The sequence below is a fragment of the Castor canadensis genome, chromosome 7 (genome assembly GCF_047511655.1).
Source record: "Castor canadensis chromosome 7, mCasCan1.hap1v2, whole genome shotgun sequence".
NCBI lineage: Eukaryota > Metazoa > Chordata > Mammalia > Rodentia > Castoridae > Castor > Castor canadensis.
The window spans coordinates 103,125,865-103,152,928 of NC_133392.1; the positions used below are offsets into that span (position 1 = coordinate 103,125,865).

The window sequence follows — 27,064 nt, forward strand, 5'->3', positions numbered from 1 at the left end:
AGCGACCCTACTTGAAAATAAATTAAAAGCCAAAGGACTGAGGGCACGGCTCCAACCATAGAGCATTGAGGCCCTGAGTTCAATCTTTAATACTGAAAAATAAGTATCACTATCAAGCAAGAAAATTTACAATGCTATAAATAATTTTAATTAAGTTACTTGGATGAAGCTAAAATTTCTGTGAGATTTTATGAAATATATGTTTTAAAAATGTTTTCCTTTTGCTGGTCATGGTGGCACACACTGGTAGTAAATGAGGCAAAGAGATGAGCCAGGAGGATCACCAGTTTGAGGCCACCCTGGGGAAAAAATTATTGCTTTTACATTGTTCAGACACATAATTGTTGGCAGGTAAAAGTTTTAGTCTTTTTATTCAATCATGTGTTTAATCTTCATTCACTAAATCTTTAGGGATAATCTCCATGTGTGATACATCATACTAAGTACTGGATGTGCAATTAGAAGCAACCTCTGTCTGTAGGTACCTCACTGTTAAGTGAGTGAAAAAATTATGTTATCCATTACAATAAGTCATAGCAAGTCTCTGTTTAAAAACTGGCATTGCTAAGAGTCTTTGCTCCCATTTCCTGCATGGGGAATAGGAAATGTTTCACCCACTTGGCATTTCTGGATAAATTCCCATTGACTATCCAAAATAAATCCTTATTAAATATCATTTCAGGACATAATTTGCCCATGACTATTCATAAAATATTTGTAATGAGACAGATGACATTGTGCCAGAACATCTCTACAGATAGTGGTTAACCAGGATACTGTTTTATTGTATTTTAGATAATTCTGTACCACAGAAGATAATTTTGAAATTTATAGTTCAGTGTGAAAAAGGAGGATATTTCTTTTCTTGTCTTCTGTTTATTTTCTTTTGACTTAAATTCTTCCTAAAACATAAAATTACAATGTTCACACTATGTATCAAACAGTTCATTGGGCCAAAGAACTGACTGTGCCATAGATTTTTAGACCTGAGTAAAGAAATCCACAAGTGACTATTTATTTTCCATTTTCAGATGGATTCTATTTAACCCACCAAAATTTTCTTCAGTAGAAAATATAGTTTTAGAGTAGGCTGAGAATTTCTGACTGTGCTAATGAAAACATTTAGGTAAGTTAAAACTGATCTCTCACTGAAAAAAAGAAAAAAAAAAAGAACCTGTAAAGAACTGTTAATCTAGGTAGTAAATGACTTTTTAAAATCCAGTCTTGTCAAAATTGTCTTGCTTAAAGACCAGAAGTCTGGAATTTACAGAATGGAACCTAATGGATGACACTAATGTTTCCATCTTGGTTTAATTAGATGGAAACTTGGAAATTAAGTAATGTTCATTGCTGATGCCCATCTCTTGTGGAGGATTGCTCCAATTGAATGTCATGGAATTCTATTTATCCCCAATTTTGAAAGAATGCTCTGTAATCCAGAAGCTTATCGTATTAACTGCTCCTCTAAACAAGGGCAGAGATGCAAATAAAAAGGTTATTAAAATCGGCTGTAAAAGACACAGATCTTTCATTAAAAGTTTCGAGACAAGCAAAACACATAAACTTAACTCAAGGAGATTAACATGGTTAGGTTAGAGGCTAATTGTGTTTTGCATCTGAAATGTAATAAAAGTTTGTACCCTTCAGGGGGAAATACAGCTAAGGTTCATCAATTTTTACCATCTTTAATTCTGCAAACCCTAGAAAACTAATTCAGAGCAATAGTATGGCTACTTAAGATGATAAATCTCTAATTAAACAAGGAGCTATCTTCTTCAATGAATAATCTGCATCTTGATCTCAATGTGTCTCAGCGTATTTAATTGTCTGTGTGGGGGAGAAATCAAGGTAGGTTCGTAATCTTGGAGGTGGAAAAGCTTGAGTTATTTGGAAATGCTATTGACATGGCTGTAAATTATTAATATCATAATTTCCTAAAAGCAATTTTTTGCCACTTCATGAATATGAACTTTATGAAAATTTTATTATAATTTTTCCAGCCAATTACTTTGTCTGAGGACTACGAGATGGATTCTTTAAAACCTGAGTTTCTGATTAAATCATGATGAAATATGAAATGCTGAAGGCTTTGTCATAAAAGGAGCACAGGTCCATGTGTGAAACAAAGATAGCAAGTCCACAGGAACATTTTCTTTGTTTTCCAAATGCTTTATGTTTATAGAAGGACCAATAGTAAAAATACAATTTGAGATTTACCATGTGTCATGTGTATATTTGTTAGAAGTACTTGATTTCATTATTATTAAAGCATTCTGAATTAAAGAATTCTGTCTTCTATATGAGTAAAACTAGTTAGAGACTACTTTTTTGTTTTGTCACTGTATATAGTGTCACTTAAATTAGTTATTAAAATATATGCAGTATTAAAAATTGTCAACCAGATTATCCATGCATTTTGTACTGTATACTGAATCCCTGCTAAAAACCAACAATTCTAAAATAAAAACAACATTCAACTAAACTAGAGGACCCAGTAAGTAACAACTTGACATGTTAAGGCAAGAAAACTTTGTTGCCACCTTCAGAAAAGGAGGGATAAGGCATGGTGGTACATACCTATAATCCAAGTTACTCAGGACATAGAGAAAGGAGGATCACAGTTCAAGGCTATCCAATGCAAAAAATGTTAATGATACCCAGCTCAAAAATGAGCCAGGCACAATGGTTCATGTCTATAATTCTAGCTACTAGAGAGACAGAAGTAGGAAGATTGCCATCTGGGGTTGGGCCTGGCAAAAACATAAGACCCTATCTCAAAACCAAATGAAAAATGGGAGGACTGAGAATGTATCTGAGTTCAATCCACAGTACCATCAGAAAACAATAGAAAAGAAAAAGAGGAAAGATGTAGTCTATGAGTCCATAGCAAGACAAGTTTAAAAGATAGAACACCTGCAGTGGTAGTGATGTTAAGACCATTTCTTTTGAATTTACATTATAGTCAGAATTTTGTGGCTTTGTGGCTTTAAATGCACATAATTCTTACCACTTGGCTTAAAATAGGACACTAATAAAGAAGGCTTAGGTTGTAACTAGATCCAGCTGCATTGCTGACATCTTGTCACTTTAGATTTGATAAACCTTAGAAGTAAGAAACAGGCAGTAAGAAAAATGAAAATAAAAAGAAATCAATGAGCTGCAGTAGATCTTGAGACCAATCTGAAAGACAGGCTTCTGGTTTTATTTCTAATATGCCTTTTCCATTTTGTGCTGCTGTAAAAGTAAATTCTTCATTAGATACCTCTGGTATTTACAATCCCCACAATGGAAATAAAGAGGAAATGAGATGTTCTGTTTTTAATATTACGCATACAACCATTTGAGAACATAGAGGTTAATTCTTCCCACAAAAGTGCATGAAAGAAATTAAAGGAAACAATTTGAAAATTTTAATACTTTTCATGTATTTCATGGAGAGGAATTAGGCACCAAAACACAAAACAATTATATGTGTAATTTAAAATACATACTATTTTCAGAGCAATAAATAGGCAACAGTATTACAATGCAAAGCTTACCTTGTATAAATGAAATTTCTGTCTGCCTAATAACTCAAAACTTTTAGGACAGTCATAGAAGATGACAAATCACAAATATAGTGTCAGTGCCAGGACATGGATTCTACCTAATGTTAGTTAAGGGATCAATCACATGAAACCAACGAGACATAGCCAAACTTTCATGTTTCTTCTCACCTCACTGTACTTCAAAATTTACTAAAATGTTTACATAGAAACCACTTGAATCACCAGAAACCTTTAACAGAATCAATAGCCTTGAACTCTTGGACTTGCTGCTAACCAGATAGCATGCCAGTTATAACACAGCAGCATTAATGGGAGTGTGCTTTGAGTTCTAGTGTTAGGGATTTTTCAGTCAGTCTTTCTTTTCACTCTCTGGTCTTTATGAGGTAATTAAAATTAAATGAGATCATCATGGTAGGACAGTGCAGCCAATAGGACTGACAGTCTTAGAGAAAGAAAAGCTGGGCATGGTGGTTCATGCCTGTAATCCCAATTACTAGGGAGGTAGAGGTAGGAGAATCATGGTCAGAATCTGGCCCAGCCAAAAGTGTGATACTCTATCTGAAAAATAACTAAAGCAAAACGGACTAGAGGTGTGGCTCAGGAGGCTCGGAGTTCAAACCCTAACAGTACCAAAATAAATAAATAAATAAATAAGAAGAAAAAGAGACAGCAGATTTTCTGTCTCAACCATGTGAAGACATGGCAAGGCGGACATCACTTATACCCAAAGGAGGGGCTTTGGGCCTCTCCAAGACCACAGATACTGTCATACTGATACTTTGATCTTAGACTTTTGGTCTCCAGTGAGAAAATAAATGTCTGCTGTTTAAGCCACCCAGTCTATGGTACTTTTTTTATTGTTTTTATATTTATTCATATGTGTATGCATTGTTTAGGCACCTTCTCCCCCCTGCTCCCCTCCCCCATACACCCCTTCCAGGCAGAACCTGTTCTGCCCTTTCGTCCTCCACTTTTGTTAAAGAGAAAACATAACAGACAAAAAGAAAGACATGCTTCCATATACATATGTATTATAACCCACGTTGGTTCATCTCTACCAGACCTTCCTCTTTACTTCCTGGTCACCTTCCTATAGTGGCCTCTGCCTATAGCATTTTGTCATAGAACACTGGGCTACCAATTCTGTGTGTTAGTGGTCTGGGAGAGGGCTTCTGAAGAGTTGGGCAGAACTGACAAGGATGGCACATGTTCCCTAAGTCCTCCAGGCACTCAGCCACACATAATGGTTATAGGGAGTAAGAATGGAAAATAACTTTTCTTTTGTCTTCTGCCAAATCTTAAAGTAAATGAGTTGTAAAACTGTTACTTACTAGTAACCATGACCTAAGAGAACTGTGAAACTATTATAAGTATAAGCTTTGGGGTGTTCAGCAGAATCTAACTACCTGGATTCATACAAAATATTTTTCATGCCAATGTAAGATTAAATAAATAAATAAATAAAATTAAAGTGGAACTTAGATGTGTTGCAATATTACACAATATGAATTTTGCAGCCCAGGAATTTAATAAGTAATTTCCTTCTTCCTTAGTTTGGGTTGTGTAATTCAGTACTTTTTCTTCTAATTTATCCGATAAATAACATTATGCACCAGCAATAAAAGCAGGCACTACACTTAGAGAGGGGAATTTGTAAATCAGAATGAAAACTGCTGAGGTAGAAACTCTATATCATGTGCTATGGAACACAAGGGAGAGACAACCGGCCTGCCTCACTATAAGAAATTTGTCAAAGAATGCACCTACAAACCAATAGTTAATAGTCATGGGAGGACCCGTGTGTAATCTGCTTGGATTGAATCAGAAAAACAGTTCAGATGCAGTCAGTAGAAATCCCTGATTAATTGGCTGTTTTAGTGGCCAAGTAGAGAAAATATAGATTTCAAAACAAAAGTTAAGTTTCACATGTACTAATTCTTACTTAAAACATTTTTATGTGTAGTGAAAAGGAACTAATTACTGGCTACTGTACTACATGTTAATTATAGTAAAAGGACATAGATCAGTGAAAATACTAATGAGCATAAGGAGATATTTATTTCTTAAAATAGAAACTTAGTGAGAATCTTATGCTGTTATTATCCCTTGGATGAGTTTCTAAATTGAATCACTGTAATACCAGGAGGACCTTCAATTAATGGATAGCTATTCTAATTTCAGTTTACTCCACAGAATCTGGAAGGGCACTGGCAATTGTAACTCTGAGAGACTGAGAAGGAAAAGGTGTTGTCTTATATTCTTATCCAAACCCAGCAAAGTATCTCCCCTTGATTGTCTGTGTAGTAATAAACAAAATGATTATCCTTATGTGGCCAGAAGGAAAAAAAATCAAATAATAATGTGCAAATACATTTTTAATTCTACTTTCAGGATTTATAAATTAAGGTGTCTCCTATCACATACCTCTCCTGAACCAAACCATACCTTCACAAAGAGAAAAACAAAGGTTTGGTTTACTCCTAAAAAGTAGTATGTTATTAGCTAAAATCAGAGCATAGGTATTATTGTGCTCCGTACACATCATTACTCTTTATGGAACCATGAGGGATTCATATCTCATGTCACGCCTACTCCAGTCTCTCGAGGAGATTTCTGATTTACAAATTTGGCAATAATAAAAATAGAAAATAAATTAAGAAAATATTTATTTCCAAATTATAAAATCGTAAAATTAACTCCAGAATTTTAAGAATAATGAAAGTGGAAGCCAGAGAAATTAAGTAGCTTACTTAAGGTAAAACAGAACAGGTATCTAGAAACTAGATTTCTGGGAACTCAATCTTCTCCTGTTTCCTTGTGTTTTATATCTCCAAAGGGCATAATAAATGGGCTATGGAGTTTATATGTACAGTGTGAATTACATTTTTTAAAAATTTGACCATACTCCATTTCATATTTTCCAAAACATATCTGAATTGGTATTTGGTTTTCCAATTTGCTACATTTTCACCTTAAACATTTAATATATTTAGAAAGAGGACAGTGGCCTTTTCTTTGAATAAAATTTTGTCAATAAATATTACTTGATGTGTCTAAATGCTACAATCAAGGCATATTCTATACATTCATTCATATTTCATTTACTATCTTTTATAGTGAGGTTCAGTAAAGATTACATTGTATCTAAAAATTGAGAATTACAATAGAGAATTCCAGGGCGAGTCAAGCAGCATTATAAATCAGTGGAAAAGATGGAAACAAAAGTAAAGATGATTATTTGCTTTGAATAGGGAAGTAATTTTATGTTATTCATTCATTGAAGCTAACTGCAAATGTCTTTTTCAAAAGACTAGTCTCTGCTATTGAAAATAAAGATGATGTACACATTTTTAAGGTAAACCTCTAACTTTTGTTAAATATTCTTGCACATTAGAGAAACTAGAGCAATTACTTATGATAGGTAGTAGAGATAAAAAATTATAATAAGTACATGTCATTAGCAGTGAAAAAATAAGCACTCGTTACCATAAATTAATCAAAAACATGTGGTCCACATGTCACCTATTGAATGTGTAATCTTGTTAATTACTTACTATTTGAAAAAATGCTTTGAAGATTAGAAGTGCTATACGTGTTAATATTATTTTTGTACTATAGCCTCCATAAACTAAATGTATTTGCAAATGATAGACCATCTTTTTGATCTCTAAGGATAATTAGTGGTTTCATGCCCGCTTCTGAAATTGTAAATCATTATTCTCAAATTTATATTAGAAGTTCAGCCTCCTAATACAGATAGAACTCTCTTTATAAATTCATGCATGTTTTGATATTAGGAAGAAATTTTTTTGTTTTATGTACAGAAAAGAAAAACACAATGTGTTTAAAGTCTGGTGCTTCAATCATATAAATAATGTAGATGAGAAGTCAAATAATGAATGAGATTCGATGCTAAATTAGTAATAATATGCTAGCTCAAGATGGCAAAACTTGAAAAGCTAACTTTATAAATATGTCTGTCATCAAAACAATTAAGTAGTTATTTATTGATAAATGGGGTACATAATATTGGAGATATAAATCACATGTTTTGTAATAGTTTTATTGTGCTGAGGGTACATTGCGGCATTTACAAAAGTTCTTACAATATATCAAATATATATATATCACACTTGAATTCACCCCCTCCACCATTCTCCTTTACAGTTTTAAAAACAAAATTCACTTTCAAAACTCAGTTGTTTAGAATTATGCACTATAGTTTATAGAATTGAGCCAAGGAAGTAGAATAATAAACTATTTCAAAGAGTCAGTAGTCCAAAAACTGAAAGTTCAGAAAACATTTTAAAGTCAGGAAAAAAGAGAAAGATAGAGAAGACAAAGACAGATGGAAAGTGCTAAGACATTAAGATCTATAAAGCTTTAAATGTGAATATTCCACAGACTTCTTCAATCATTCGCTCAACAACAGAGAACTTCCTGAGGAGCTTGCTTGCATGCTGAGTGTTTCTGGTTTAACATGCAAAAGCTCTGATGATTTACCTTGCACTAGGATAGAAACACATTTTTTTTACAATTTTATTTTTACCACATGTTCTATATTTTGTGGAGGAGATATTTTGCTGCAATTTCCTCTAACTAATGTACCTATTATTTTAAAATTATTCCCCAGAGCTAATTAACTTTGTCAGGTTTAGATCCTATCATCTCACCTTATGACTTTATACTCTTCTAATTGCTTGAACAATGCCTTCTGTCAGAAGAGATGGTTTCATTCTGAATATTTGGATTATTGAGTTCAATAAACAGTTAGTTGAGGTTCTAATATGCTTAAGCTATAAAAATCTTAAATAAAATTAAATTAGAAAAAATGTTCATGCTAATTTTAGAAATACTTGAAATCATCTGATACTGATATTCTGTTGTAAATACAAAGCATGAAACTAGTGTATAATTAGGTAAGTCTTGAGAGGGCAGAAAGGGGTGGAAAATAAGTGCAGTGTCTAAATAGTTCAGTTTCTCCAATTTTTCATTAATTTATCTAAGTTAACTAATTACAGATAGAGTTTGGCTAAGGATATGTGGCCTTTGAGTTTAATGTTAATTACCTTACTATCATTCCTGGCAATTAATTTTTAAGAATGGATCAAGTGAATTATATTTAGAGCAAAATACGATTTATGTGATGTAAAAAATTAAAAGATAACTTAAAATATTTATGCTTTATAGATTCTTAATTTAATTTATGAGTATAATTACTGTTTTTATTACTGATTTAATTTAAATATTGCAGAAAGTATATTTTTGTAATTTAAAAATGATTGTTTGCTTAGTGTCAGGTAATAAAACAACCTAAACTGTCTCACATAAATTGTTTATAATGAATTCCTTACCTAGTTATCAGTTCAGTTTTGTATACTAAGCAATGAAGAAGATTGAAATTTCTTCCCACATGAAATCATTTCTCTTGCAAACCCAGGCTCCACCAAAAAAATATGGAAACAGAGGAAAGTGTCTGCTTAATTGCATTTATTCAGTCATGGAATGTTTTATGAGCACATAACCATTTCCAAGACACTGTACAGATTAATATATGCACCAAATAAGCATCAATATATACTTTCTGCACTAAATAATACCACAATCTAATAACAGAAAAAATAAAACTATAATCAAATTAGTTTAAAAATACCATAGAAGTAGAAAAACAGAGTGATATAAATACAAAGGAAAGCAATGTTGACATAGCCTAGAAAAATTAAAGCTTGCTCTTTCCAAAGGGTGAGATGTAGGACTCTTAATCAGTGCAGTCACCAAAACCATCAAGAACCTGGTAGAATTATTGGACAGCTGACACTGGCAGAAAGGCAAATGCAAATAGAGCAAATATAAGGAGAAAGGCAAAATTGTCAGTAAAATCTATGTAATGCATTACCATATATTTTAGTCATACACCAAGTTAAATTATTCATAAAATGCCTCACTATTTTTATGCAAAATAAATGGCCCAAATCTAAAAACAAGAAGAAAAAGCAAGAAATTAAACTTGTGCAAATTAAAAATAAACTTTAAGTCTGTTCAAAATTAATTTTCTTGAGAAGATAGCTGATTGAATACAAATTTGAACTCAAGAAACACAGTTATGTAATATCATTTTTGATATTAGCCGATATTGTGCTCCTTTTGGTTAGAAATGTGCAAACCTCAGCAGTAATACCAAGAGGAATCAGTACTAGTATTGTCAGCTACATCCGTGAGTTGTTGACTGTATTCTGGAACACCAGAATTCTCTGAGCCTTTTCATTTGAATTCATGTGAGCGAATTGATGGGGTCAGATTTTGACCATGACTGCTTCCACCAGTATTTTCTATATGAACATAAAAATTATTCAGTTTGCACTTAATTTTAAATTCATACCATTAGAAGCAAAATTCAAAAGTTCTCCTATGAGTCTGGAATCTAAAACCATTTTTCCTGGAAGAATATGGCAAATATTTCTCACTATCAACTAAACCCTGAGGAAACACATTTTATAGCATTTGAAATTTTCTACAGATGTACACCTCTAAACGTCTCTCCTCAATTATCAACTTGGACAAGTGGAATTTTGCATCATCAATATCAAGAATGATATTTACCAGGCTGTACATGAAATACAGAAATACCCCTTTAGTAAGTAAAGACACCAAGAAGGCCTATCAAATTGTTTTGAGAATGTGTTCTCTCTGTCTTGTACGTTTGATGGAAAGTTAAATCAAGGACTTTGGAAGACATGCTCCGAAAGCTGGCAAATGTAGGCCAGATAAACCACATATTCTCTTCCCATCCTCTTGACGTATTTCCTGAAAAGGCAGTGATTCAAGACCCTGGCTTTTATATAGATGACAACGTTCAGGACAGTAGACAAAAATTCTCTAAAGATTACTGGCAGTGTTTTCAGTACCAGAATATGCCAACTGAGAAAGCAGTGAGTCTCAGTCATGTGGAGCTCCTCTCTCCACCAAAGCAGCAAATTCATGAGCTTTGCCAAGCATCACAGGTGCTCCGTATGTGCAGTGCATTACCAAGCCTTTTCTTCCAAACTAGATTTTCCTTGGCAAAGAAAGTTTTCCAATTTTGAAGGAAGTCTATGGCCCTTAATTTTCAAAGGGGGCCTAGAAAATGCTAAATCTTCTTCAATGTAGTAAAATAATACAACATAATAGAAAGGGCAACAATTTTGTAGATATAATCACTGACAATATTTTATTCTGCTCCAAACCACAAACGAGCTGGAATATTTCCAGGGCTCTTAGCATTACAATGCTCACTTCAAAAGAAGTATATCTTCCTTTGCATGATAACATAATACTTAAAACATCAAAATTCATGTGCAAATTCATTTTTTTCAAACTCAGTTGTCTTTTCACGGCAGTGGTCTTGATCTGTACTCTTTCACTCTTGGTAAAGGTATCCTTAAAAAGTCTGGTCTTCTAGCAAAATCTTGCTTACATCAATGCCAGTGATGAGGTCTCAGAAATTTACTGATGAATGGCTGGTCAGAGATGGGTGAGGCTTATGATACTTAGGGAACATCACATTCAAAGCCTAAAAAGTGGAAAGTGCATTTGGAATTTTTAAGGATAGTGGAAAGTTTAATGTGGTGGAAGATAAGTTTATATGAGAAACAGAGATAAAACAATTTAAGAATCACATTCAAGGGTTAACAAACCCAAGATTCTGAGGTCCATGAAGCAAGTACCAAAAAATTGTAAGTGAAGTATATCTTTACTCTTTGCTTCTTTAACTAAGAAAAATAGCTTTATATTAAATGAGGACTCAGTGTTGTTTCACTCCAGACAAATTTAGACTTTCAAGGATTATTATTATTTAGCTTTGGATCTGCAGGTCTCCTGGGGCTAAGCTCTTACTCCAATATGGCTCACTCATATGGCAGGCAAATTGTGCTCCACCCTCTCAGAAGACTATGCTTCTTTCCTCTGTGGATCCATCTCTCTCTGTTCACAATCTTCATGGCACTAACCCCACTGCCACTCATCTCACCTCAGAAGTTACATGTGGGCATGTTCTTCATATTCAACTGGTAACCCTGTGAGGTGGGGAATGAATATCAAGAAGCAAATATTATTGAGATCTATTTTGGAAGCTGGCTGCCATATCCAGTAATACACAATTGCTGTCATTGCACAGGAATATCTAGAAGAGTCACACAGGGATAGCTATAAAAAGTCATTTTCCTATGTTAGAATTAAAGTGGAAAAAACTTTTAAAGAGTAATATAGTTTTTTAGGGTGTGAATAACTCAGCTAATAGACCCAGCAAAGTATTTCAGTGAAATTTGTATTGATTCCTTTATCTGAAGTTGTATGAATTACATAGTTTTATGAAAAATTGTTGGGCCAAACTTGTGGTTTAAATGTAAATTTAAATGAATTAATTATTTGTGATCTGGGGTTGTAGCTCAGTGCTAGACAGCTTGCCTAGCATGTGAAGCTCTGGGTTCAATCCCCAGCATTATAAATCTATATTTGTATTGTCAAAATACAGTTCAATATCAGCAAGTAAATTAATTTAATTACCAATTAATTTACAGATAATTTAATTCACTAAAGATTTTAATATTTTTTAATTTTTTTTTTGAGACAGGATCTTACTATGTAGCCCATAATGAGTTTGAACACATGATTCTCTTGCTTTAGGTTTCCAAGTGCTGGGATTATAGATATATGCCACCATTCCCAGCTAAGATGATTTGTTAATATTAACCCCTACCATTAATTTGATGTATATTAATTATTTTTTATATCATATTTTCTTAAACTTTGTTATTTTCCCTTTTAGTATAAAAATATTATCGTATCTGGAAAAAAGTAGACTTGAACTGAATCTTGTATAAATTTGATTGAATTTTTTACCCTATATTAGCATTTTTTTCTATCACTATGCAAAATGTTTCAACTTTCTATGAATTAACGAAAGATGTAGATTAAAAAGTAAGTACTTTCCTCCATCTTAGCCAGCAGCTGATATATATTGCCTTACACTTTAAAAATTGCTATTTTAAAAGGCTCATCCATTCTGAAATTTAGCCTATTTAATAGAGCAAAATTACATGTAATATAGCACAACCCAGCTTTTATTAATGGCCTACATTGTGCCAAGCATTGGGAGGCAAAGATGAGAAAGAGATGGTGCTTTCCTAGAACTTTCTCTTTCAGTAAGGGAATTAACATGTCTTCATTTACCTCACTTCCTGGTTTAGGGTTGTATTTTTTATCAAGAACACAGCAATAGAGGAAGCACAGAAGAAAGGCTTTGAACTTAGTGATGTAATATCAGCATCCAAACCAAAATGAGTACAAACAACTTTCTGTTCTACAACTTCATATGATTTATTTGTTTCATTTTAAACCATGGAAAAATTCAGTGTCTAACCACCTGTGTCATTTAAATATTTCTCTGCACATGACTAGAATACACTTCCTACGATTCTTCTTGAGGCTGAATATCTTTTTTTTTTTTTACATAGTCATTAATTTTCAAGTACTACTTCTGTCCCGTTCTTCCTCTCTTTTATCTGGAATGACAATCATATGTATGTTAGACCATTCACTATACCCTGCATGTCTCTTAAGCATCATTCTTTTATTTTCATCTTCCATTCTCAATTAAAATATATCTTCCCCAGAGAAATTATCAAAAGTGATCATCAAATTATTATATTTGATTATCCTTTCCATTATTTTAATAAAACTACTTAATCTATAATTGTCTTTCTTGTTTTCTGATTACCTTGCTGGCTTCTTCATGAGGGTAACAGACCAGTCTATGTGATTTTGGACAGATGGTATAAGAATCACACTTGCAGAATCCTTCCTCTAGGATGTTCTCTTTGTTTCTTGAAGGTTATTTAATTGTTTAATTAATTTTTGGAGCGTCTTAAGAATATTGTAACAGCTGAAAATAAATAACCCTCCAAATGAGTGTATCTTCATTTTGAAAATGATATAGGGTTAGCCACTGCAATTTAGGGGAAAAACCAGAAGAGTACTTAAAAGTCATGTTGTCCATTATCAGATTCATAGAGAAAATTTTGCTCTCTATTTGTTAGAGCCATCAAGGCTTGCCCCTGATGGTCATTCATATTACTGCATTCATAAAGCATTCTCTCTCTTGGAAAATAATTGCTCCATAAATATGTCTTAAGTAATTATGACCCAGTGCAATTACTCACGTCTATAATCTTAGCTGTTTGGGAGGCAGAGATTGGGATGATCGTGGTGTTAGTCCCGATGCTGTAAAAAGTATGCAAGACTCCATCTCAACTAATAAAAGGCTGGGGGTGGGGGTGGCCTCTATCTGTCATCCCAGCTAAGTGAGTAGTGTAAATAGAGGCTCCTGGTCCAGACCAACTGGACATAAATGGAAGACCCTATAAAAAAAACCTACAGCAAAAAGAGCCAGAGTCATGGCTCAAACAATACAGTACCTGTGCAAAGCCTTGAGTTCAAAATCTAGTACCACCAAAAAACAAAAAGAAAGAAAGAAACTTAAAACTTAACTTTTATACATTTTAAAAAGGTATTGAACTGCATGCAAGGCATAACCAAAATACAAGGTAGAAAGGGATGAAGTCTGTTTTTGCCTGAGTGCTGTGCTTCTAAACAATTTACTTACTATTAGAGACTTCAGTTTTCTGATGTACTCAAAAGGTGGAGAGGGGGATTTTATGGGTGAATAAACTCCAAAGTTGCTTCTATATTATAATATGAGATGTTATGAAAAAAATTCTGTAGGAATTCAATACTATTCTGACAGGCTAATAAGTAAAAGCTTTAAGAAAAATTATGTTTGAGTGCAGTTTTCAAGGATGTATATGATTGGCTAGATTTTGAAGCTTAATAAGAGGTGAGGATAGGAGGTGAGGAATAGGGAAGGGAACTTCACATAGAAGCACACAAAAACCGAAAGAAGTAAACCAAAACAATAACTGGTCCACTCTGACTGGCCCAACTTTACATCTAAGGTTGGATTCTGGAGGGCCTTCAGTCTTGAACCAGCAGATTTTATTTGCTTTCTGTACAAATAAAATTTTACACATTGTATTATATTCTCCTGTATTGCATTTGCTGAGAGGAAAATAAGACAATACCCATAAATACAATACAAATTTAAATTATTGATTGTTAATTAATGAATCAAATTCTGATCAGAATATGAATAGTAATCTTTGCTAAAAATAAAACTGAAAAAAAATATTTCTGGATTTGCTGTCATTGATGCATAAGAAGTTGACTGATTGCTTATAATAGGAATGCACTTTGTGAATGTAAAACAAATACTGATCAAAAAGAATTCTGAAATCTATTTAGAATCTTTATTATTACAAGGGATTCTGCAGCTTTTTAAGATTTAGTAGAACGCTTAAAATTTATGAAGTTCATATTTATTACCATCCCAATGATGCATGACATTAAGCTATAATATTATTTTATATTAAAATGTGCCTATTTATTTCATCATTTATCAATCTGTGTTATTTAAAAATCATGGGTTGAGTCTAGTTTTAGGAACTAGATCATCTAGTGTAGCTGTTAGAATTGAATGACTTTCATTAGATTTTAACTATATTTTTGCCTTACTTTTTCATTTACAAATGCAATGAGTGACAAGAGATACTCAGAAATAAATATTGAAATGGTTTTCTAAAGAATTAACTTTGGATCTCTTATTAATATTGAATCTCATTCTTTCTGTATGTGCTTGAAATGCTTGCTGAAATGGATGAGGAGATATTTTAAAGGCTAAGAACAGATTGCTGGTATTAAAAAATAGCAAAAACTAATCTTTAAAATGAACTTGGGCAGAAGCCAGAGAGAGGAGGATGCTCAATTTAAAAGGTTCTGAGCTTTTTCAATAAGTGTGAGGAAGGTGGTTAATCTTTCTTACAATCTGTGTACCATTCTGCCTACTTGAAAATCATAGATATTAGAAGATGGATGTTTGTAGGTCACAAAGACTGCATCTCTACTAGCAGGTGAAATAGCACTCTAATATTTTTGCCTACATTATTTATCTTTTTTTTTAGACCTTCTAACCCTCTTAGGATTCATTTATTATACATAGAATTGCTTTCTGGCAAATTTCCTTATTTTAAATTAGTATTTCCTTCTTGTATGTCTTACATATTTGAATTTTTTTTCTGATAAATCATATTACATATAGCACTCTAAAAATCCTATAAAAGTACTTTTCTTTGCCATAGAAAAAGGTTTACTTCTTTGTAAAAATATCTTTATTAGTATACATTAATAGTACATGGCAATTTCATTGTGATAATTCCATAGATGTGTACAGTGTACTATTTCTTAATCTTTGATGTTTGTTTTTCTTTAATGCTCAAATATTTTAAACAACTATCATTATTTCATTTACTACTAAATAAATTTAATAATTTACCTTCTTTATTCTAAAATAGATGCCTATTGCTTCAATCATATATCTGGGCATAATATTGAATCTTTAACTCACATATGACTCAATGTCATAGAACAATAGTCTATATATTTCTTCTATATTTTTCCTTTGGAAAAAATGTAGATTACAAACTTTTTATTTACTTTTTAAATTCTTGATTTATGTTATAGTTTGAAATATCCCTGAAAGGACTCATTTATTTAAGGCTTGGTCCTCTGATGGTGATACTATTTTGGAAAGTGCTGGAAACATAAGTAGGTAGGGCAGAGCTGGAGGAAGTAGGTTACTAGGGGTAGGTCCTTGGGCTTATCTCTTCCCTAGTCTCTCTCTCTCTCTCTCTCTCTCTCTCTCTCTCTCTCTCTCTCACACACACACACACACACACACACACACACATATTCTCCTCCCCTCCCCCCTTCCTGGGTACCATGAGGTGAGTTGCTTATCCTACATACCTGTATGCTCCCATACTCCCAATACCATGATGTGCTGCCTCACTACAGGATGAGAAACACGGCAAGTGACTAATCCCTCTCATACTATGAGCTTAAAATAAAATCTTCCTTCACTAAGTGTTTGCATCAGATATTTTGTCATAGTGATTAAAATCTGGCAAATAGACTTGGTTTTACTTTCAAACTACTTAAAGAAATTTAAAGAACTTCCTTATTCCAGCTGTGAAATAAATAGGTGATTTCAATTTTTTGCAATTCTAAGGCAGCTACATTATGCTTGGTGAAGTCAGAATCATGTTATGAAGTTGGTTTAGAAATTCCTTGTGAGAATACGAAAGATTATGAAATGATATGCATTGTTTCTTGACCACCATCTTTCTTGTCAGATGGTGTAAAAAGATCCCCATAATTCTAGAAAATCTGCCTTTTATCCTTGCCATTGAATACCATAAGAATATCTTCAGACATGGATTGTTATGAAGTAATGCTTTAGCTGCCTCTGTCCTTTATAATAAAAAAAACTAACAACAAGAAAAAAACTCTAAAGTAGGTATAAATTTTAGTCATAAGACATTTATCAAAATAATAAGAGGACCAGTGTACATCTGATAATTTTCCTTTCCAACCAAATAATGCCAAGTTTTACTTATGATTAATCCTTAGTAACACTGCAAGGTGAATGCTTCCCAAGAGAATAGTAAGTATTTGGTTATAGGATGATTAATAATATCAGAGTTTGTTTCTTTATTGGCTGAGATCAGAATTTTGTGATTTTTTAAGTTTATTAATGCGATATTTTTAGTGGTTATAGATACAACTTAACTGTGCCCCCATTTTAGGCTATGAAAATAAAGTCAGGATATATTCAAAACTCTAAGGTTAAGATATACTTCAATGGCATTGTGTGTGATATTTATTTAAATTTATTCAAACAATAATAGATAGAATTATGGAAGAGCCAGTATTTCCCCAAAATTCATAGTTACCTCTTTATTGTCCAAGGATTTTCTTTTTCATTTTCCTTTCTTTGCTTTTTATGAATATCTTTATGTTAACTTTGTTTGTTTTATTACATTTAATAATGAATTTACAGAATATTGAGTCTTTTTATTTGGTAAGAATTTCTCAGCTTTCAATTCACTCACCAGTAATCAAGTCTTAATGATATCAACCATTATATATTGAGTAGTTATTTTGTGTCAAGCGCAGTGTTCAGCACTTTATGAACATTAACTGAAACTCAAGGAGATTAAATATTTTTCAAAGCTTCTATGGTGGAGACAGCATCTGAATACAGATCAGTATTAAGAGCTTCATAGTACACAATGGTAAATCTTTTGTTTCTGGAGTATTTCACTTATATCTTCATGTTTTAACTATTGCATTTTTAGTTTTTAATTTTTCTTTTTGTTCTTTTCCATTGAGAATTAAGGGAAATTTTTCTGATGCATTTCCCTTTTGTACATGGTTAAAAAGTAAGTCCACAGAATATTTCCAGTAGCACTGTATTTTCCTAGCAGGTGCTGATACAGCATGGGTCACTGAACAGTGCAAGTTCTACTGTACTATTCAGGTGCCCTTGCCCAGGAAGTCAATATAAGGCACATTTATTCCAATGTCATTCAGACCATTTCAGAACATGATGGAAGACCCAAATTAAAAAACTTCAAATAGCATGTAATTGAAAACACCTAACAGTCTGGTTCTGGGCACTCTAACACAATTATTCTAGCTTTTTACTATGAGATTTGTGGTTCTTTCCACAAAATCTGGTTGGCAATTAAACTTTAATGTTTTTAAGATGAGTTATAAATTGATCTTTGATATTCATTCTGAATTCATTTAAAGTTATTTGTAAGAATGTATAAGAAAATTTATCAATAAACCTTTATTTCAACCACATCCTCCAACACATACATTTATATTTATATATTCAGAGTTAGTGAGATCATCCATATCAGTCAGATAAGGAAGAAAAAAGCAATGCTGGCTATGTCAAACAGAGAAACTTTATTAAATAAATGATTTATTAAAAGTATTGGAAGGATATAGGAGAATATAGGTGAGTATAAGAAAGTGCATTGATTACTAGTTCTAAGAGAAAAATTGTGAAGAAAGTCTAAGTGTGAACTAAGGAAAGAGTGCCCACCCACAGACCTTGCAGGAAAAAAGTTTCCTGACTGAGTTGAGTTAGGGAACTTAAAGCTCCTGGCAGGTGGCACTTGCTGAGTGTAAGGACTTGTAGGTTGACCTGCAAAAGAGAAATGCAGATTCACATGTATTTGACTGGATAAGCTTTGAAAAGCAAAAATCTAGTGCTGGCAGAGTGGCTCAAGTGTTAAAGTGCCTGACTAGCAAGCATGAGGCCAAGAAAATGTAAGACATATGTGATATCATATATGACATGATAGTAAAAATAATGTAAAAAAATAAAACTTTTGGTTAAAGTTGAAAAGAAAAATTCTAAAGAGTATAGCACAAAACAGTTTTATCTCTATCCCTATCTACTTTGTCTGTTTAAACTGTTATAAGGATGATACCTAGTATAGATTTTTTTAATTTTTTGGATGGTATAAGGTAAGAAGACCTGGAAACACTTGGTTAGAAAACATATTTGCTCACAGCAAATGTGTCTATGATGTCTTTTCAAATGCCATAGACAATATTACAAATTTTATTCCCCCAGGTTTGGCCTGTTTCAAACTTGTATGAGAAACTGAGGCTTGGCAGGTGACCGGTTTCTCCTTTAACTTGACTGGTTCCTGTGTAGTTTCTAAACTTTCCAGAGTTGATGGAAGAGAAGGTAAATTGAGGAGAGATGAGAAGCAAAAAATTTTTCAAAATTTGTGCCTTTGTAATCTAATATCTTTGTGCATGACAGATGTTCAAAACTCATTTTCTTGAGTATTTTCCTTCGACATATCTACCTTGTAATATCCAATTGCTTTTCTTCTTATGCAGGCTATACATTCTTTTGCTCAATTCTCTTGACTTCTCTTCAGTCTACAGTTTCTGTAGGTTCTCCATGACACACTGGAGAAGGCCAGTGTTTTCAGGTAGAAGGCCTCTAAGTCAGCCCAGGTTAGTTTTTGCATCACAGTCTATAAGTAATCCAAGTGAAATGCTCGAGCTCTCTTTTACTGTCAGGTCCAGGAAGTGCAGAAAATCCCAAATGGGGCCACTTCATCTGCCCCTGTTGTTTGAGTAATAAAATATATATATATAAATTATTTCCTTTGTCTCTGTGGCTCATAGACCCCAGCTCATGTACCTTGTCACCTGACATCAAATAAACAGATGGAACCTATTGACTTAGTAATTATAAAGAAATAAAGCACACAATACATACAAACACAAGCACACAAAACCAACAACAACAACAAAAAGCTCCTAGCTTTGTACACATCAATTGTGTTTGTTGTACCTCCAAGTAGAACCTGGCATTGTTTCACAAAACCAGCATTTGACTACTTTTTTTGGACTTATTACCACATGGGTTAGATGACTCAGCATCTCATTTTGGAGCATAAAGGTACACCTGCTATGTATTTCTTAGTCCTTAGTCTAAGTGCACACACATTTAAAGACAGAAAACATCTCATTTTAAAAAGAGATGTGGGTTAAGAATAATACAAAAACCTGTAAAATACTGAATATTTATAATCAAGACAATGAAGCACTGCAAACATTTACTAACTGTATGAACACAAAAAAAGAAACTTGTAAATCCTCGAGACATTTCAGAAGAGGAATGAAAGGGATTAAAGTGATACATAAAATTGAATATTTGGAGTGTGACTCCAACATAGATGAGTATAAAAAAGAATTAGGCACTAAAAGTAAAGTGAAATATAGAAAGTTAAATTTGTAATATTTTGTCTCCAGGAAAATTGATAATTTCAAACAAATTTGTCTTTTTCAACAAAGTCCAATTAACCACCATTGGCATCCATTACTTGAAATATAGTTGTTATGTATGGATGAGTCTTAAACAGAAACTAGATTTTTAGCCTACTATCCAGAGAAGGTTATGTCAACCTTATGGCATAGTCTTTAGGAGATAAACATGTTAAAAGATTATGAAATTGATATCCTGGAAATAGTTGCAAGCCATAATTTGGGTTCGATTTTGTTTTTAACCAAATTTGAAGTGCTATTTTTCACAATTTCAACTGGAGTTTTCTTTTATATTCATCATAGGTTGCACGTAGTCATAAATTTCATTCAAAGAAACTTGTAAGAATCCTTAGGCCTTCCTACTTTCTTGCATGTGTGTGCATGCATGCACATCAGCATTCAGACAAAACCACCAATTATTTTCCTTTCACTAAGGTTCAGAGTTGATGGATTTGTTCTCTGATTTTTTGTCAGTGCTCTTACCGCACTTGCCAATTTAACTGGCAAGGGTTAGCAAGCTGACAAGTTCATCATAATCAGCATCTATTCCATTTCCATTTTATACTCAAGGTCTATTGTTGCCAATTCATTCAAGAAGGTGTTTTTATTTAAGTGGTGCTTAAGTGCTGGCTTCTGTGCTCTGTGAATGCAGTCCTCCCAGGGAATGATACTGTAGAATGGTCCACTCCGTGTGATTCTAGCTCTTGTCTATTTCTATTTCAGATTCATCAGAGAATTTCCTTTCCTCTAATGTAACAAGTGTTTATCTGGCTTGCATTATCCTCTAACACTTTCTAAGCCATGATTTAGGGAAAGACTATGACAAAGTCTTTTCCATCAAGGTGTTATGAATACATTTGGAGCTTGAGAATAATAATAGATCAAAAAGACTCATATACATAAGAAGTAATTTAAGATCATAATATGTGGTAAAAGTTTTAATTATTCAAGAAATGAAATTATTGAAGGTTCAGAGCATGTTTATTATCTTATTTTATGCTGCATATTAGACACTATTCTTTTCTTACAACTGTGCAAATTTAATTCTATTCTTTTTTTCACTTCAAAATATATGAGAATTATATATCTCAAATAATGTACTTTCCACCAGTGTTCTACCTCATGAAAAACACTTCTTAAGTGTTAACACTTAAGCATTAACTTTAGTTTTCAGTGTAGGTAAAAACTGAATAAATCTTTAGGCCTTTCTAATCAGAAAAGAATTCCAGATTTTGTGAATCTATAGATCTCACTGCATTCTTGGCACACTGTTCATATTTGCACCGGAATACACTCCTTGAGTATTTATTCCTTGATATCATATTCATTCATTTTATGAAGTTACTAAGAGTTTCTCTAATATCCTTTATATATTTCAAGGGATTCTGCATAGCAAAAAAAATTCCAAAATCCTTTTGTTATTTTGATCACAGTATTGAGCTGGTATCCAAAAGAACAAAGGATTTTATTGTTTTATTGTTTTTTTTTTCATTGTTTCAGAAACTCATGCAGTTCTAACTGTTAAATACAAAATAGATTAATGTTGGACTATTAGAAGCCTGAAAAGTTCATTTTATTACTTTTTACAAGAGCCTCGTTCTTAAATATCTCCTGCTTAGCTTTTCTGCACTGCTTGCAGAGACTTGTCTGAACCTTTGCAATGGCGTCTCCACATCCACCGATCCATCCTTTTACATGATGATTTTGAGTCACATAAATTCCCACATCACTTCCCTGGTCAGAAACCTCAGTGTCTTCTCAGTGCTTACAGGAAGAAGCTAACCTTCTTAGCATAACATTCACATTCCTTCACATCAAACATTCATTATCTTATCATATACTGTCCTCTTAATATACACTGAACTATAATCACATTGCATAATTTATTGTTTCCTGAACTTTTCACAGTCTATTTAGCTTGCATCTTGACTCATTCTGTTCTGTCTGCTTAGACTGGCCATTTCCTACATTGCTCCCTGAGGATAGTTTACTAATTCTTCAATGTCTAGGTTGGCTTTTCCTGCCTTCTTTCTCCTTTGGGGGGAAAAAAATCTCTCTCATGTATTCACAATTATTTTTTATATATTCTTATTCTAGAAGTTACCATAATCTGACTCATTTGATTTTTAGATGTGGGTATTCTCTGCTCAATAGTGAAATCACTGATGCCCTGAGCGATGCACCTCTCAAGAAACACTCTTGTATTCAGTGCCTTGTACACAAACTTACATTGGAATCCATTTTTATTATTAAAACAAGCTGACTCATGGAGCATCAATACTGATGTCCTTTCTGTTTACTTATAATGGTTTCTTCTAGAATACAGAAGTCTATGTATTCTTAACTTCAATTACCATTTTTGCTCATCAATGAAATTATCATTTTAAAAGATTATAAGCATTCTGAAGACAGAGATGATCACTTTCATCTTTGTACCTTGGCATTTTGGAATGAAACTCATTCAAAAATGGAGGTATTATTTCAAAGAGATTTTAAAAATATGTGCATGTTTGTACACTTATTGGCAACATACAGTATCTCAGCTGTATTTGGAATCACTGAGCAGTTTCTTTGACGTTGAAATTTACCTTTTATTGAAAGTAAAACTATGTAATGAATATGAACTTCTTTTAGGTATAGATCTAGTTCCATTCTTAGCTTAGACATTCTAATCCATAATTTTTAATAAATGTAATAGTATTTATGTAGGTAATGTTTTGCTATCATTTTTATTAATACTACATCATGATATTTTTTCTTGCCAGAGTGTGTAGAACTACCTCAAACTTTTTATGGCTGTGAACATTCAATGTATGGATATAACAGAGGTGAAGAGTTTTCTAAGGAAGAAGCCCTATATACCACAGTGCTGACACATTTGTCTCAGTTTATGTACTGGCTCCATCAGTTGTTAGATATGTTATATAGTGCACATTTCGCCAAGTGTTAAGTGGCAATAACAAAAATACAGACTTCATAATGTGACTGTGAACATTAAATAAGACAATCATGAAGTGAGTTGACAGCAGCACCGGAAATATAATAAATACTCAATAAAATGTGGCAATTGTCTTTTTAAACTGGTCTTAAAATGTATTCTCTAATTTTTCTATTCCTATTTCTCTTTAAAATCTGCATTCCTCAGAGTCAATGTCACTATTTGTTTCATAGATTTTATGTCTAAAATATCAAAGATAGAAAAAGTATTTAAGGTAAAAATTCAGATTCAAATTATTTTACAACAGTGACTGATAGTGAAGTAGCAGGATACTGGAATAGGCAAAGGCCAAACACCAAGCACCATCATTATCTGTGTTCTATCACATAGGTCTGATGAATATGTGTGAGAGTAGTGATTTCCTTGGTGAGTAAATATGTAAGGTATACATTACCTGTATTTAAAAGCTTTCATTTCTTTTTCCCTCTACCTTGTGTGATATTATTTGCACTAGTATATTTATTTATATTACTCATTATTACAAACAGAAAAAGGAATTAACCATGTTGATTATTTGTAGCTATTTGATCTAATTACAGTGTCTTTAGTCTTTTAATACTGGGCTTTACCTTTAATTTTCCATCTATATAATTTACTATTGTTTTTGGATAACTTTGTAAATGGACATTTTTTTTTATATCATAACCTACTAAGGCAGAGAACCATAAAAAGAGTTGTGGCACTCAAAAATGTTAAATGCTTGTTAAGAATACTTCACATTTCCATAGGGGTTTAAATTGCAGGACTAAATTTCTATCAATCTACACAAATAAGTTATAAGGACTATCTAAGCAATCAGCCACAGAAGACAGATTTCTGGAGATGGTTCTTTCCTAAAAGCTTCATATAAGTACTCTGAAATGTACTTACACTAAATCAGAGAGCAGTTTTAGAAATTGTGAATTTTTGTCATGGTATTTGAAAGAATCAAATAGTTCTGGTATTTGAAAGCACAACAACTAAATCTTGTGTCTTTAAATTTTTCAATGGTAATATAACTCCCTACATTCAAAGTCATTTCTGAATCTATCCATCTGTGATTTGTGAAACTATTACAGTATAATGATATGGGAAGAACTTTCCTAACTGAAAGACAGGAAAAATGTGAACAAATCCTAATTTTATCCACTCAAGGATCATGTGAGCTTTCACAAATTATTTTAACTTCTGGGTCTCTATTTGCTCATATGTAAAATGGAAGTTTAAAAGAACATAAATTCCTAGTGGTTTGGGGGAAAATTTAATGAAATCATAAGGTCTAATTAAGAATCTGGCTCATAGACATTGGCAATTCATGTCAATAATTTCCAATTTCATAAAATGTTTAAACATTTTCTTCTGAGTATCCTTCTTCCAGATGTTCCAGCGGGATCCCTGCCTCCTTCCCGTTATCCTTCCACATATAGCCATACTCACTTCTGAGTTGTGTTTAATAAAAATAGCTCTAGATAAAGAGACTAAATTTGGGCTTTGAAATCTGGACTCTATGTTTACTAACTGTTTGAATTTGAGCAAAATGTTCAAGATTTTTGAGTCCTCTTTATCCTTAAAGAAATGAAATAAATACTTGCCTGGCAGGGGAGATACGATGATCACGAAGGTGGTTTTCCTAGGGCAAGGCTTATCCATTGAATTCCGTATGTGCTGACCCCTGCGATTTCCCCAAATGTGGGAAAATTGACTGCATAATTTGTGGTAGTGGGGGACTACGTTCGCGCTCTCCCCTGCTATTAAAAAAAATAAAAGAAATGAAATAATACGTAATTCATTGAGATGGAGGGACAGTTTAAGTCTCAATACTAGTAATATGACAATCCCAGTACTGATAATGTGAAAACTGTTATCAAGCACTCAGATTACTTACTGCCATTCTACAATACAATGTGTATCTCAGCTTATTAAAAAGTATTTTGAGTCAGGGCAGTTGTCCATTAATACTACAGTTCTTTCATAAACAAGAGCGATTTTCTACTTGTTCTACCTATTTGGCATCCCGCTTAACATATTTTCACAAAGTAAGGTTTTGTGGATAAAAAAGAAATGGAATAAGTTTACCAAAAGAGAGAAACTGAAACATACAGCTTGTAATTTTTCACAAAGTGGACTACAGAGTTAATTAGTAAGCCAGGAGGTAAATACCCAAATGCATTCTTTCCTTTCCTGCTCATCTAAAAGGAGATATAATCTGTACTCCTCAGTGGGAGATCACACCTGCATGCACAATAGAGCCCCTCCTGGTGTTTTCCAAGGGCTAAAGAGAGAAAGCAATACCTGGAGGAAGTAAACACACCTGTGTGCTTTTGGTTAGGACACTATGTATTATAACTGGCCAAATGCTTTCAATTAAGAATATTCGGAGGCTTCTTTTATGTAAAATCCCCCAAAACCTTTATTCCATTCTGCATGTATTACTTAAAGGTATCTCTGCTGTGAGATTGCTGTGCTAAATAAAAAAAAAGGTACAAGAAAATAATTCAGTTCTGAGTTGTTCCAACTTACTGAATTACATGCAGTAATAGTGACTTGCATTTTGTAACAAAAAGGACAGCATTTTGTTGGATTTCTTGTTTAAAGTAAAAATATGAAAATTAAATAATAAGTCATGCAAATCAATGTTTCTGGGTGATTATTGCATACCTTAAGCAGTATTTTAAAGCTTGAGTCAAGTGACTTTATCCACTTCAGAGAGATGTAATAATCCCCCAGAAATGTACTGCCTGAAGTGTTGTATTAATGTTATGAAACAGAATTCATACACACAAAGGAAATCACATAGATCTGTAGTTTTACTATACAATATACACATGGCAAAACATTAACAGAGTCTTGAAATGTAGATTCTTAAAAGCTAATTTGTTCATAAACCCAGTTAGGTCTCTTATACTGTTGTACTATCAAAAGTTTGGTATATTTTGTGATATCAATTAAATAATAAAAGCTACACGATTGATCATGAGATGATTGCCTATGATAATGTGGTTAAAATTTAAAGTGTATGAATCTGCTTGAATGTGAAATCCTGAAAAGCCAATGATTAATGTTTCACACTTGAAGAAATAGCATCATTTATGGAAATATGTGGCATCAGAATAAAAGTCTAACCTTTATAAAAGTCTCTCTCTTGACAGTGCCTTAAAACATCTTTCCATTATTACAGAGTAATAGCTTGGTTGTAATGTCTGCTGTTAAAGGAACAAGTGCCTGTGCAAATATTAATCTTACATTATTACTGCTAAATATTCAGCTGATTTGAATATTAAAATAGCCCAAAGGCTCTTCAATAAAATATGTGGTTACTGAAATAGTGCAGTCCCTTTTATCATGCCAAGCATATCCCATACATATATTAACAGATTTCATAGCTGCTTAAGTTAAGTAAATATATTAATTTATAATAGTGACTAAGCCTGAAGTTTAATTTTGGGCTTTTAGAAATATTCTAGTTATTATACTCCAAATTTTCTCATAGATTGTAACAAAATATTGATTCTGTGATTAATAATTTAACTAGTAAGGCATTGATAAATCTTTTTTAATTTCTAAAATTAATGATACTATTTTAGGAATATCTTTTTTGCTCTTAGTACTGGGGATTGAGGACTCAACTCAGGGCCTTGAACTTGATAGGCAAGGTCTGCTGCTGACTACCTGAGCAGACCTTGGACCACAATCCTCCTACATTCCAAGGAGCTAGGACACAGATGTAGGCCACCACGTCCCACTTGTT

At 32.9% G+C, this 27,064-nt stretch overlaps 1 protein-coding gene and 1 non-coding gene across 2 annotated transcripts in view; both read left to right on the top strand.

The window, feature by feature from the left end:
* Window positions 1–27,064, top strand: part of Negr1 (neuronal growth regulator 1) — an 845,456-nt gene that overhangs the window by 222,857 nt on the left and 595,535 nt on the right. The window lies entirely within an intron of this gene.
* LOC141425071 (U1 spliceosomal RNA) lies at window positions 24,901–25,064 on the top strand. Its single transcript, XR_012450181.1, has one exon. It is a non-coding gene; the product is annotated as a U1 spliceosomal RNA (small nuclear RNA).